The sequence below is a fragment of the Theropithecus gelada genome, chromosome 3, assembly GCF_003255815.1.
Source record: "Theropithecus gelada isolate Dixy chromosome 3, Tgel_1.0, whole genome shotgun sequence".
In the NCBI taxonomy this organism is placed as follows: Eukaryota; Metazoa; Chordata; class Mammalia; order Primates; family Cercopithecidae; genus Theropithecus; species Theropithecus gelada.
The window spans coordinates 11,409,200-11,422,047 of NC_037670.1; positions in this window are offsets into that span (position 1 = coordinate 11,409,200).

Genomic DNA, 12,848 nt, shown 5'->3' on the forward strand with positions numbered 1-12,848 from the left:
CCCGGCGTGGTGGCAGGCGCCTATAATCCCAGCTACTTGGGAGGCTGAGGCAGGAGAATCGCTTGAACCCGGGAGGCGGAGGTTGCAGTGAGCTGAGATCGTGCCACTACACTCCAGCCTGGGCAACCGTGAAAGATTCTGTCTCAAAAAAAAAAAAAAGAAAGAATGCTAGGGAGAAAAACAGGCTAACTCCTAAGAGTCGGTGTCTCCGGATGATGAATTCATAAGTGACTTATTTTCCTTAATATTTTTGTGTTTTCTTTTCTTTCTTTCTTTCTTTTTTTTTTTTTTTTTTTTTTTTTTTGAGACATGGGCTCACTGTTCCCCATCCTGGAGGGCAGTGGTACAATGATGGCTCACTGCAGCCTCGAACTTCTGGGCTCAAGTCATCAGGAATACAGCACCAAGCCTTGCTAATTGTTTAAAACAATTTTTGGTAGAGACAGAGTTTCTCTATATTGCCCAGGCTGATCTTGAATTCCTGGCCTCAAGCCATCCTCCCTCCTCGGCCTCCCAAAGTGCTGGGATTACAGGGATGAGCCACAGCACCCAGCCTTATTTCTATATTTTATATATTTTCTACATGAATATATACTACCTGTATAATGCAGGGAAATAGTAAATGTTATTTAAAATAAGGATACATTAGAGCCTATATCATCTTTTTTTTTTTTCTTTCTTTTTTGAGACAGAGTCTCACTCTGTCACCCAGGCCGGAGTGCAGTGGTGCAATCTCAGCTCACTACAACCTCAACCTCCGCCTCCCGGGTTCAAGCAATTCTCTGCCTCAGCCTCCAGAATAGCTGGAATTACCGGCATCTGCCACCATGCCCGGCTAATATTTTTGCATTTTTAGTAGAGACGAGGTTTCACTGTCTTGGCCAGGCTGACCTCATGAGCCACCTACCTCGGCCTCCCAAAGTGCTGGGATTACAGGTGTGAGCCACTGTGCCCGGACTTTTCTTTTCTTTTCTTTTCTTTTTTTTTTTTTTTTTTGAGGCAGAGTTTCGCTCTTGTTGCCCAGGCTGGAGTGTAATGCCACGATCTCAGCTCACACTGCAACCTCCGCCTCCTGGGTTAACGCGATTCTCCCGCCTCAACCTCCTGAGTAGCTGGGATTACAGTTGCCCGCCAACACAACCAGCTAATTTTTTGTATTTTTAGTAGAGACAGGGTTTCACCATGTTGGCCAGGCTTGTCTTGAACTCCTGACCTCAGGTGATCCACCCGCCTCAGCCTCCTGAAGTGCTGGGATTACAGAGGGGAGCCACCGTGCCAGCCTTTCAGCTCTTTAAACAGTAACTTAACTGTAATCTAAAAGGGGTCCTGTGATCTAGTGATTATAGTAGGCAATTGAAAACAGAGAGGGAAAATCACGTCCTAATTTTGCCACTGAGTCACTGTTTCACTTTGCCTCAGGTTTCGGGCCTGTAAAATGGGAATAATTAACACTTTCTTGTAAAATGCTTTGGAGCTTTCCAAGGAAAGACCTTATGAAGGTGTGAAGTGTTGTTCTATTAGTGCTAATTGAAGTGAACATAAAATACAAAGGCATTTGAGAGAAATTGAAGTCATTATGGTCCAGTTGAGGAAGGCAGCAGACACAGTGCCAACTGCTGAACTGGATCTGCGAGATCTTTGTCTTCTTTTTTCTTTTAATTGTTTTTACTTTTTTTTTTTTTTTTTTTTTTTTTTTTTGAGGCAGGGTCTGGCTCTGCTGCCCAGGCTGGAGTGCAGTAGTATGATCATAGCTCACTACAGCCTCAACCTCCCAGGCTCATGTGATCCTCCCATCTCAGCCTCCCAAGTAGCTGGGACGACAGGCATACACCACCATGCCTAATTGTTCAATTTTCTTTTTTTTTTTTTTTTGAGATAGAGTCTTGCTCTGTCACCAGGCGGGAGTACAGTGGCGCAATCTCGGTTCACTGCAACCTCCGCCTCCCAGGTTCAAGCTATTCCCCTATCTCAGCCTCCCAAGTAACTGGGACTACAGGCATGCACCACCATGCTTGGCTAATTTTTTGTATTTTGGTAGAGGCAGAGTTTCGCCATATTGGCCAGGATGGTCTCGATCTCCTGACCTCGTGATCCACCCACCTCGGCCTCCCAAAGTGCTGGGATTACAGGCATGAGCCACTGTTCCTGGCCTGTATTCTTTAAAAAGGTTTACTGGGGGGCAGGTACAGATGTCACCAGTAATGCTGGAAAGCCCATTGTCCAATCACCAAACACTATGTGTTGAGCAAAGTGCTGTATCAGACACTAAAAAAAACCAACCACATGGCAGAGGTGGACTAAGTCCCTGCCCTTAGAAGCTTACAATTTAGTTGGGAGTGGGAACAGGGCAGTAACATGTGAAAACAATAATGGACTGGGCACAGTGGCTCACGCCTGTAAACCCTGCTAAAACTGGTCTAATATTCAGCTTCCAGACCTGTCTACCCAGGACCTTTTATTTCAGAAACCAGGGCTGAGACCCCCCAGCTCTATACAGAGGAGTCGAGTTTCCTGTTTTCTTAAATGTCATGCAAAATAAAGTCAACAACTGTTCCTGAAGCCTGTATCAGTCTGGTGGTGGTGGTGGAGGTGGTGGAGGTGGTGGAGGTGGTGGAGGTGGTGGAGGTGGAGGTGGAGGTGGAGGTGGTGGTGGTGGTGGTGATGTGTGTGTGTGCTGGAGCAGGCAAGAAGGCATGGTGGCAGAGTGTATATAAAGCCACCCGAAACACAGTAGTTCCTGCCTGGGAGAGAGCTTAAAATTCAACTGGGAAGACCTGGAAAATGTGTAATTGGTTTGGTCCTATTAAACCAATTATTTGATGTGCACACGAAAAATCGTATTTGGTACTATTGGGTTGTATTTGTGAGTCAAGATTTAGCTAGAAGATAATGTTCTTAAGACTTCAGGGTCCCTCTTTCTGACTCAGTCATACGCCTCTCTCAGACTTCTTTCCCTTTGGGGGACTTTTGAGTTCACGCCTCCCCAGAATAAAATGTTTACGAGAACTCTTGGCAAGGGACCAGGAATAGAGCCACGAAAGGACGTCGCTGTTACCTACTGACCTCCTGAGGTTGGAAAGGCCAGATGGGAAGTCACAAGTCTGCAAGAGTCATCTTTGCCTGTAAAACCACCTAATCACAACAGTTATTACCCACTGAGATCTACACGGCTTCTCTCTAATCCTGGTAGCAGCTTTGCAAGGTACAAAGCATTATCTCCCTTTTACACAGGGGGAAACTGAGGCTCAGCAAGGTAAAGGAACTTCTGCACAACTACTTACTCTCTGGTAAGCCAAAGTGTGGACTTTCGGTACCACCCCAGACTTACATGCAGCTGTTTTGCCACACCTGGGCGCCGAACTGGTCAGAACCTACCTGAGCTGTCCAAAAGGGAGCCTCAATTTCCCCCCTTCAGGAAGTCCTGGGTATTACCTGCCCAGGAAGGATTCCTTCGTCTTACCTTGCAGCAACCTGCTTGCCAGCAATCCTTCCCCGTAGAGGCTTTGTCTCCAGACATCTCTCTGCGGCGGTGGAGGCTCCAGACACCCCGGTCCAGGGCATCTATAATCAAGATTGATAACTTGACCTTGGTCTTGAATGAGACATTGATTGCAAATGAGAGACGTCGGGAAGAGTCAAAAGTCCCCCTTAAGTACAGGAAGACGGGTGGTTGGCAGTCTGAGCAGCCAGAAAAGGGTGTGTTTTCCAAGTCATCATTGGGAATCTACTTGCTAATTGCCGTGGGCTCTATCTTCACTTTAGGGGAGTCTGGTTTAATGGACTGTCTGGGGAAGTATCTGATTAACAATCCCATTCTGGCAGCCATGGCCGGGAGGGTGGGGTCATGGATGTGCTATTACAGTCCAAGGAGAGCAGTTTAGTGAAACAATTGTAAGTAATTCCAAGTCGGTATCTTAGACTCTCTCATTCCTAAATTTAATACTGACTTGTGAGTGGGAGGTGGGATTAGTTTACACAAGCTCCGTTTATGCGATAGCATTTTATTACCAACCAAGTCAGACCAGGTGGTGGGGTTTCGTTTTGTTTCCTTTTGAAACTGGTCTGTGTTTTACTGTTCACCTTGTTGCCTCTTACCTGCACCTGGGATTGCTATGCTTTCTTTAAAAACAAACAAACAAACAAACAAGCTCCCTTAGGAAGGAAAAGAGAGAGAGAGAGAGAGAGAGAGAGAGAAAGAAAGAAAGAAAGAAAGAAAGAAAGAAAGAAAGAAAGAAAGAAAAGAAAAAAAGAAAAGAAAGAAAGAGAAAGAAAGAACGAAAGAAAGAAAAGAAAGAAAGAAAAGAAAGAAAGAAAGAAAAGAAAGAAAGAAAGAAAGAAAGAAAGAAAGAAAGAAAGAAAGAGAGAGACAGACAGACATGACCCTCTGGTCCCCCTACTGCTTGCTGTCCTCTGTAGCCTGATCTATTTAAGACCCGTTCTCTTCAAACAGATCTTGCCCCAGTTTCTCCCGGGCTGCCTCTTCCCCTCTGCCCCGTGTCTTGCGCATTTGACACCAACTCAAGAATCTTGTAGCCTCTTGCCTTTCCACTCCCAGCAGAGTTTGGTATTCAGCACTTCAAAGCGGGCACTTGTTTGCACCTCTTGTTTCAAACAATAGACCAAATTTCCTGTTGCTGAGTCCCTTAAAAACTGCCTCCCTCGCGTTCCCTGGAACAATTGCAGTGGGCACTCTGCAGATGAAAAAAGCTCCATCCTCACCCTTCTGCATCTCAGAGGAGCCAGCGCCATGGGGCAGAGAGAAGGTCACAGGTGTGGACATCAGACAGACAGACCTGTGTGCAAACCCTAGGCACTGCATGCTGCTTTTTTGCTGGGCAACTTTGGGCTGGTTACTTAACCTCTCTGAGTCACCTTGTCCTCACCTATAATTTCTGAACCGTACCTCACCCATCCCTATGGCTGTGCTCCAAATAAGATCCAATGCTGGAGGTTAAGATAATTATCAAACATACCTTGTCGTATCTTTGCTAGGATTAAATGAGTTAATACACATTAGACCTGGGTACAGTCATCCCTCAGTGATGGTTTTAATTTTGCTTCCTCCTTGTTCCTCGTTCCAGAAGGGATCTTTGGCCCCGTTCTCCTTCAATAACTCTGTTTCATCCCTATCAGAACATTGCATTCACCAGCCCAGATCATATCCTATCATGGTTTCAGCCCATTGGGAGTGTAGCGTTTTTCTTACTTTCTTGTTCCTGGAATGTCATTTTTTGCTTAACTTCAGGATGATGAAAATACCTCAGGGATGGAGCCATAGCATTGCAGTTTTACAACAGGGAAACTATTGTGTGTGATATTGTAATGGTAAGCATGTGACATCATGCATTTTTCACAATCCTTGGAACTGTACAACTAGAAAGGTGAACGCTAATGTAAACTGTGGACTTTAGTTAATGGCAATGTAACAACAGTGTGTCAATATGGTTCTGGTTTTTTTGTTTTTTTTTTTTTTTTTTTTTTTCAGAAACAAAATCTCCCTCTGTCGCCCAGACTGGAGTGCAGTGGCGAAGCCTTGAACTCCTGGGCTCTGGCGATCCTCCTGTCTCAGCCTCCCAAGTAGCTGAGACCAGGGCTGTGTGCCACTACTTTGAGTTAGTATTAAAAAAAAAAAAATTTTTTTTTTTGGCCGGGAGCAGTGGCTCACACCTGTAATCCCAGCACTTTGGGAGGCCAAGGCAGGTGGATCACCTGAGGTCAGGAGATCGAGACCAGCCTGGTCAACATGGTGAAACCCCATTTCTACTAAAAATACAAAAACTATCTGGGCATGGTGGCGGGTGCCTGTAATCCCAGCTACTTGGGAGGCTGAGGCAGGAGAATCGCTTGAACCCAGGAGGCAGAGGTTGCGGTGAGCTGAGATTGCTCCATTGCACTCCAGCCTGGGGAACAGAGTGAGACTCCACCTCGGGAAAAAAAAAATTGTAGAAACACGCTGGTCTCAAACTCCTGGCTCAAGTGATCTTCCCACGGTCTTCCAAAGCACTGGGATAACAGGTGTGAACCACCACACCTGGCCAATATGGTTTAATTTTTGTTTGTTTGTTTTTAAATTTTTTGAGACAGGGTCGTTCTCTGTCACCCAGTAGGTAGATCATCATACCTCGCTACAGCCTCCAACTCCTGGGCTCAAGCAATCCTCCTGCCTCAGCCTTCCAAGTAGCTGAAACTACAGGCACACCACACCACACCCGGCTAATTTTTGCATTTTTTGGCTGGGTGTGGTGGTTCACACCTGTAATCTCAGCACTTTGGGAGGCCAAGGCAGGTGGAACACTTGAGGTCAGGAGTTTGAGACTAGCCTGGCCAGCATGGTGAAACCCCATTTCTACTAAAAATAACAAAAATTAGCCTGGCGTGATGGTACACACCTGTAACTCCAGCTATTCGTGTGGCTGAGGCATGAGAATCGCTTGAACCTGGGAGGCAGAGATTGCAGTGAGCTGAGATCACGCCATTGCACTCCAACCTAGGTGACAGAGTGACACCCTGTCTCAAAAAAAAAAAAAGTATATAAATATATGTGCAGAGACAGGGGTCTCCCTATGTTGCCTAGGCTGGTCTTGAACTCCTAACCTCAAGCAATCTTCCTGCCTCAGTCCCCTAAAGTGCTGGGATTATAGGCGTGAGCCACTGTGCCTAACCATGGCCTTGCCTTTCCCAGGGTGTGATCTCAACCCCTGAGCCACTGGCCTCATCTTCCTGACTTGCTAGAAATAGTGGTCAGGTGAAATCACCAAAGCCTCTAAAGGCTCTGGAGCCCAAACTAAATGAAAGAACCAAAGGGTCTGGTTGCACGGAATAAAAACCGCCTTCCTGACGTCTTAGATCCTACTGAGCAACCGAAGTCTTACTCTTTGGTATCCTGAGGCCAAGATTGCAATAACCATTGAGTAAAAAGCAACCACAATAGGACAGCAGCAACTTCAGAAACATATTTTAAACACAGACAGAAACTTCTCAGCACATCCTGTCTGGTTCTGCAGTCCCCAAATTCTGTGAGATTGAATTTCCGTGGCGTGTCACTGATTAATAAAACCATCAATTCAAGATCTACTCCCAGCGTGTATCATGGGTGAGACAGGCCCTATTGCTGTTATCTGGAATTAAGCTTGTTCATGATTCATTAGCTGGGCGTGGTGGCACATGCCTGTAATCCCAGCTATTTGGGAGACTGAAGCAGGAGAATCACTTGAACGCGGGAGGTAGAGGTTGCAGTGAGCTGAGATCGTACCGCTACACTCCAGCCTGAGTGACAGAGCAAGACTCTAGCTGGAAAAAAAAAAAAAAAAAAACAGTCATTCATAATCCAACAAAAGCCAAATCACAAAGCCACAGAATTCAAAATGAATTATAGTCGGTAATAATTACAAGTTGCTTTAGCAGTGTGATGAGTGGGTAAAGGCAGAAATCGTAAAGTTTCAGAACAGGCCCAGTTGCTTGTACTGGTTGTATGACTTCCTTATGCCTCACTATTCCCATCTGTAAAATGGGGACAATAAAACTTGCTTCATGGGCTTGTAAGGAATAATTAAGATAACACATGTCGGCCGAGCACGGTGGCTCACGCCCGTAGTCCCAGCACTTTGGGAGGCCAAGGCAGGTGGATCACTTGAGGTCAGGAGTTCAAGACCAACCTGGCCAACATGGTGAAACCCCGTCTCTACTAAAAATACAAAAATTAGCCAGGCGTGGTGGTGCACATCTGTAGTCCCAGTTACTCTGGAGACTGAGGCAGGAGAATCTCTTGTACCCGGGAGGCAGGGGTTGCAGTGAGCCAAGATTGTGCCATTGCGCTCCAGCCTGGGTGACAGAGTGAGTTGCAGTCTCAAAAAAAAAAAAAAAAAAGAAAAAGAAAAGAAAAAAAGATAACACATGTCCAGTATCTGTGGGGCACCCAGCATGTATAAAGGCCAGTTTCTATCCCAGCACTTGGGGAGACCAAGGTGGGAGGATGACTTGAGGCCAGGAGTTCAAGACCAGCCTGGGAAACATTGCGAGACTATGTTTTTACAAAAAATTCAAAAAGTTAGCTGGGGCATGGTGGCGCGTGCACTTGTTGTCCCAGCTACTCGGGAGGCCGAGGCAGGAGAATCACTTCAGCCCAGGAGTTCGAGGCTGCAATGAGCTGAGATTGTACCACTGCACTCCAGCCTGGGTAACAGAGTGAGACTCTGTCTCAAAAAAATTGTTTTTTTAAAATTGCCTGAAACTAAAAAGATATAGTAGGTTAAAAATAAACATAAAATGATGCGTGGGTGACATCTTCTCTATTTTGCTTTGTGTTTCCAAGCATCTGATATAAATAATTTACAGTGTTAAAAACGAGTTAACAGGTGGGGTTTTTGATGGACAGAAGAAAATTCATTCTAAACGAGGGCTAGTCTTAATAATGAGAGACTGCTGAGTGGAGGAAAATTTTGAATTTAGACGAGCATCTTTTACATAGCTATTAATCCGGTTGGAGAGAATTTTTAATAATTAAATGGTATTACTGCAATATAAGTGATATTTTATTAAGCTTAAATGAAATGTGCATCTAGGAACTTCATTTGAAACATTGCCTACTTTGTTATTCTATTTTTCATAATTGCATATGTTTGGAAATTATGTTTTGCCTTCTGCATTGTATTATCTGCCTTAGCCTTTTGCCTTATTTATAGCAATGTTATTTCTTATGTTTTAAGGAAATTGATATGAAAGCTCTAAATGACAAACTCCGAAGCTAGCTCTAAAAGTTTCTGACTAATCGCTAATGAAATATCCATAATAGATGAGGAAGAAAGCATAAATCCCAGTGAAACCCAGCTTCACTTCGTAAATGTCTCGCGTTTGTTTGACAGCTTTTGAAATTTTCTTTGTCATTTGGAAAATCAATGCAAAATACAGCTAAACACCAGACTTCGCCTCTCAGCCTAAGACAAAATAAAAGATTGAAAGCTCCCGTATCACCAGCTGTCAATTGCTGAAGATCATATTGCTTAATGCAATAATTTTTTTCTCTGCCCAAACATTACTCAGCCTCCATGATCTCTTGTTAAGACCCAGATGCACACACATTATGTCTGTGAATTCACAAAGATGCGAGACAGCTGGCAGTTATCGGTTTAGTGGATTAATATAGACAGAATGGTAATGAATGACTACCATCTCCACCCCTGCCCACTCCTATTTTGAGAGTAAATTGTGCACCCTGGCTTCCCGAAAGGGCACGGATTAACCAACTCTCCTAACTGTCCTTTGCTTGTTGTTTGTTTGTGAGGTGTTTGTTTGTTTGGAGACTGGATTTCACTTTGTCTTACAGGCTGGAGTGCAGTGGAGCAATCATAGCTCATTGCAGCCTCAAACTCCTAGGCTCAAGTGATCCTCCTGCCTCAGCCTCCCAAATAGCTAGGACCACAGAAGTGTGCCACCACACCTGGCTAATTAAAAAAAATATTTTTTTTAAAAAAAACAGGATCTCTCTATGTTGCCCAGGCTGGTCTCAAACTCCTGGCCTCAAGCAATCCTCTCGCCTCAGCCTCCCAAGTAGCTGGGACTACAGGTGTATGCCCAGCTATTAAAAAATAAGATTTCTTTTTATTAAAAAAAGATTTTTTTTTTTTTTTTTGAGACAGAGTCTTGCTCTGTTGTCCAGGCTGGAATGCAATGGCTCAATCTCGGCTCACTGCAACCTCTGTCTGCCTGGTTCAAGCAATTCTCCTGCCTCAGCCTCCCTAGTAACTGGGATTACAGGCAAGCACCACCATGCCCATCTAGTTTTTTGTATTTTTAGTAGAGATGGGGTTTCACCATGCTGGCCAGGCTGGTCTCGAACTCCTGACCTCATGATCTGCCCACCTCAGCCTCCCAAATTGCTGGGATTACAGACATGAGCCACTGTGCCCGGCCAAAAACAATCTTTACAGTGATCGGGTCTTGCTGTGTTGTCCAGGCTGGCCTCAAACTCCTGGTCCTCCCAAAGTGTTGGGATTACAGGCGTAAGCCACCACAGCTAGCCTCCTAGTCCCTTCTTAACTTCTCTTAAATTGTCCCTGTTTGATTCTGTTTCCTGCTAGTCCCCTGACTGATACAGCAGGGATTAAAATATATATATTTAACTTACACATAAGTGGATGGAAATGAATAAAGAAAACGTGTATGCAACTTAGCAAAGTAGGATTCAGTTGGGAGCTGGTTCACTTTTCCCTGTTGTCAGTATGCATAATACCACACTTTTTTTTTTTTTTTTTTTTTTTTTTTTTTTTTGAGACGGAGTCTCACTGTGTCTCCCAGGCTGGAGTGCAGTGGCGCGATCTCGGCTCACTGCAAGCTCCGCCCCCCGGGTTCACGCCATTCTCCCGCCTCAGCCTCCCAAGTAGCTGGGACTACAGGCGCCCGCTACCGCGCCCGGCTAGGTTTTTGTATTTTTAGTAGAGACGGGGTTTCACCATGTTAGCCAGGATAGTCTCGATCTCCTGACCTTGTGATCCACCCGCCTCGGCCTCCCAAAGTGCTGGGATTACAGGCTTGAGCCACCGCGCCCGGCCTTTTTTTTTTTTTTTTGAGACAGCCTCTCGCTTCATCGCCCAGGCTAGAGTGCAGTGCGGTGGCATGATCTCGGCTCACTGCAACCTCCACCTCCTGGGCTCAAGCAATTCTCCTGCCTCAGCCTTCTGAGTGGCTGGGACTACAGGTACGCCACCATGCCCGGCTAATTTTTTTGCATTTTAGTAGAGACGGGGTTTCACCATGTTGCCCAGGGTGGTCTCGAACTCCTGAGCTCAGGCAATCCACCCCCCTCGACCTCTCAAAGTGCTAGGATTACAGGCATGAGCCACCATGCCCAGACTAGTATGCATAATGCCATACTTTAAAAAAAAAAATTATTTTACTTTCAGTTCTGGGATACATGTACAGAATGTGCAGGCTTGTTACATAGGTATATATGTGCCATGGTGGTTTGCTGCACCTATCAACCTGTCATCTAGATTTTAAGCCCTACATGCATTAGATACTTGTCCTAATGCTCTCCCTCCTCTTACCCTCACCCTCCAGCAGGACCCTGCGTGTGATGTTCCCCTCCCTGTGTCGATGTGTTCTCATTGTTCAACTCCCACATATGAGGGAGAACATGCGGTGTTTGGTTTTCTGTTCCTGTGTTAGTTTCCTGAGAATGATGGCTTCCAGCTTCATCCATGTCCCTGCAAAAGACATGAACTCATTCTTTTTTATTTTATTTTATTTTATTTTTTGAGACAGAGTTTCTCTTTTTTTCCTGAGACGGAGTCTCGCTACGTAGCCCAGGCTGGAGTGCGGTGGTGTGATCTCGGGCTCACTGCAACCTCCGCCTCCCCGGTTCAAGCGATTCTCCTGCCTCAGCCTCTGGAGTAGCTGGTATTACAGGCACGCACCAACATACAGTGCTAATTTTTGTATTTTTAGTAGAAACGGTGTTTCACCATGTTGGTCTTGCACTCCTGACCTCGTGATCTGCCCGCCTCGGCCTCCCAAAGTGCTGGGATTACAGGCATGAGCCACCGCGCCCGGCCAGAGACAAGAGTTTCTTGTTGCCCAGGCTGGAGTGCAGTGGTACCATCTCGGCTCACTGAAACCTCTGCCTCCCAGGTTCAAGCGATTCTCCTGCCTCAGCCTCCCAAGTAGCTGGGATTACAGGCGTGCACCAGCATGCCTGGCTAATTTTGTACTTTTAGTAGAGGCGAGGTTTTAGCATGTTGGTCAGGCTGGTCTCAAACTCCTGACCTCAGGTGATCCACCCGCCTCGGCCTCCCAGAGTGCTGGGATTACAGGCGTGAGGCAGTGCACCCGGCCAAACTCATTTTTTTTATGGCTGCATAGTATTCCATGGTGGCGTAATACCATACTTCTAATGCATCCCTGATTTAGTTCTTTTTCCTGCTAACCTCTAAACACAGGGAGGCAGGCACCAAGGCTGTCTTCCTCCTTTCTCATTCTCTTGTCTTCAGGGCCAGGCTGTGTCAATAAAGATGTGTAGAATGAATGAAGGCATTCCTGGCTGATTGTATGCAACGACAACATCTCTTGCTAGGGCTGGGGCTGAAGTCCTTTGCTGTTCTGCTCTGAGAGCATTTAGCTCTGAGGATCAAGTGAGAAGCCTCAAAGGCCATGTGCTCAAAGCGTAGAACAGTCTGACCCCTGTTTCCTGCAGCACACAGGGGTAAGTTAAAGGTGATACACTCTCTTGCAAATGTCTCACGAGGTGCCCTGGGAACTCTCATGGGGAGACGTGGAGTTTCTAGTCTGGGTGAAAATGGGGAAAGACATTTGCAAAGTGAGGACCAACAGAGGCTGAGGACTGGAGAGAACAGGCTTTCATCATTGTCAGGGAACTGTGAGAGAGAAGCAAGCCAGGAAACGAGTTGGGTGACCTTCAGCTTCTCCATTACTTTTTTTTTTTTTTTTTTTTTGAGATGGAGTCTCGCTCTGTCGCCAAGCTGGAGTGCAGTGGCACGATCTCGGCTCACTGCAACCTCCACCTCCTGGGTTCAAGTGATTCTCCTGCCTCAGCCTCCCAAGTAGTTGGGTTTACAGGTGCCTGCCACCATACTCAGCCAATTTTTCAATTTTTAGTCGAGACGGGGTTTCACCATGTTGGCCAGGTTGGTCTCGAACTCCTGACCTCCTGATCCGCCTGCCTCGGCTTCCCAATCTGTATTACTTTCATTAATAACACTTAACCTTGAAGCATGGATCTGGAGACAGGCATCTGAAGGCATCCAGTTTGCAGAAAGAACTTGGTAAAGTTTGACTTTAACAATTCCTCTTGGAGGGAAAAAAAAAAAAAGCAGCAGCTCTGAACTCCAGTGGGA